Here is a 2,740-nt window from a genome sequence, read left to right as displayed (position 1 = left end):
TCCTCCTCACCGGTCCGATCAGAGCTCTAATGAGACGAGGCAAAGATCTTCACGGTGAAGAAGAAAAAAGAAGAGGAAGAGAGAAGAGGTGAAGCACACACACACAATAGAAAAAAAGAAAACATTTTTGATTGGTAATGGTTCTCGCCTTCATCGTCATGGCCAGAGGGTAGGGAGAGGTTAATTATCACACAGTACCTACAGTGTGGCTTTATTAGGAGGAACGAAAAATATAAAAATAGCAAAAAAAATAATTAAATGAATAATACTGATGGGATTCTTTGGGTTGACTGATCCACTATGACACTTTATCGAGTGGTTAATCTAGAAAAAAAAAGAAAAGGCACTTGAAATTCTGGTATGGCATATACACTTATACTCCGTTACTTAACACTACGAATACACAAGAAAATAATTACTTTTATAACTCCTCAAGAGTACCATTGATTCTGGGCACCGTTATATCCCTAATTAGCGTCACAGCCTTCATCCATCACTTCTCTACGGCAATAATATTGCTCACAACACATTCACAGTAGACTATATTTGACTAAAGAAACATTACATGGCTAACACTTTCCCAAGACTCTGTGGCCTGTCTCCACGTGGGACCAACACCGGCTATTTTATCTGTTGCCAGAGGGAAAGGAGACGCCATTCTGTGCTCTCTCCCTCAACACTCCCAGGCCTCTGAAGTTATTGGAACCTTAGCTAGTTCTCTCTCTCTCTTCTTTCACAAATAATTTTACTGAACCGTGAGTTTAAATAAAAATGCAGGAATAATTGGCTAGCAAGGTGAGCATACAGGCTGGACATTAGTTGAAGTTAATAATTGAATTCTAAATTACTAAAATATTTTATAAGCTAGGGAATGACACCTTATGAGTTACTGGTAGGCTGACGCAACATGATGTAATCCTATTATTCGTATTACCACTGATTAGAGAAAACCACAGTTGAAATAAGTAAAGACTATTTATAACAAATGTTTCAAGACTTTTAAATCACTCCCACGAATACACGCCTTATAAATATATTTTTTTCATAATAATCACTAAACCTTTAATTACCGCTATTATCCTCCTCTTCACCGCAAACTACAAAAGAAAACAATTATTGGGGAGACTCAAAGAAACACAGAAATAATAAAAAGGAGCGTTACATCTACACTGAACATCCTCGGTCTGTCCTTTACTTATAATCTGAACTGGAAACTTCACATCTCATCTCTAGCTAAAACAGCTTCTATGAAGTTAGGTGTTCTGAGACGTCTCCGCCAGTTTTTCTCACCCCCTCAGCTGCTAACTCTGTACAAGGGCCTTATCCATCCATGTATGGAGTATGCTTCACATGTCTGGGGGGGTTCCACTCATACTGCTCTTCTAGACAGGGTGGAATCAAAAGCTTTTCGTCTCATCAACTCCTCTCCTCTAACTGACTGTCTTCAGCCTCTCTCTCACCGCCGCAATGTTGCATATCTAGCTGTCTTCTACCGCTATTTTCATGCTTACTGCTCTTTTGATCTTGCTAACTGCATGCCTCCCCTCCTTCCGCGGCCTCGCTGCACAAGACTTTCTTCTTTCTCTCACCCCTATTCTGTCCACCTCTCTAACGCAAGAGTTAACCAGTATTCTCAGTCATTCATCCCTTTCTCTGGTAAACTCTGGAACTCCCTGCCTGCTTCTGTATTTCCACCTTCCTACGACTTGAATTCCTTCAAGAGGGAGGTTTCAAGACACTTATCCACCAATTTTTGACCACTGCTTTGACCCTTTTATGGGACTGGCATTTCAGTGGGCATTTTTTTATTAGATTTTTGTTGCCCTTGGCCAGTATCCTTCCTACATAAAAAAAAAAAAAATGTTAGTAAAAGAAGAAAAAAAGTGCATATAAAACCGCTCTTTGTGATTGGGCATAATTACAGAGGACATTACGTTTGAGGACATTACGTTGAGGAAAGGATGGTGGTAAGACTGTGGAAAGAGAGTGTGTCTGGCCACTATTATCTTTCCGTTTCTGACAGACACAGGGTACATTGGTTAAGCTCTCAGTGTAGCTTACTCTGGGATGCGAAAGACAATGGATGTGTTGAGGAAAGGATGATGATAAGGCTGTGTGTGGAAAGTTGGGCTGAGGGGGCAATGTGGGTGTGTGGCAGCGCGTCATTAGGACCCTGCCTTGCTCCTCCCACCTGTCACTTTGTCCTTACATTAGCCATTATTTGGAGCCATTTCAGTCATGTTGGGAAGAGGTGGGACAATGGCAGAAGCAAAAGGTGGTGGTAATATTTTTCTCTACTATTTGCTCTGTCTTCACTTGGGCTTGACAAGAAAGGAATTTCTTCTTAAAGTTTTCAATTATGTGCATTTCCTATGCATTCTTGTCTTGCATTCTTAAATTTGTGCCTTGTATTTCTGTACTTATTTGTATTTTTCGTCATGGCCTTTAACTTGTGTGTAATGAATAAGTAAAATCTTCACTAAAAGGGCTGAAGGACAGAGAGCTTCATCATAGATTATAAAAATGTTGTGCACATGAATTATTAGTTTTCCCCCAAAAGGTAGCATGCTGAAGGATAGAAAGCTTCATCATATATTATAAGAATGTTGTGCACAGTATTTGATCATGAGAGAAGGTTGTAGGGGAAGGAAGGTAGTCACCAGGGAGACAAAGACTGTGGTTGTAGTAGGTGGTCAGAATTTTGTGGCCTATGATTAATGGATTTTGGATTTTATACCCA

Source organism: Scylla paramamosain, chromosome 19 (assembly GCF_035594125.1).
Source record: "Scylla paramamosain isolate STU-SP2022 chromosome 19, ASM3559412v1, whole genome shotgun sequence".
NCBI lineage: Eukaryota > Metazoa > Arthropoda > Malacostraca > Decapoda > Portunidae > Scylla > Scylla paramamosain.
Note: the sequence above shows the minus strand (reverse complement) of the source record.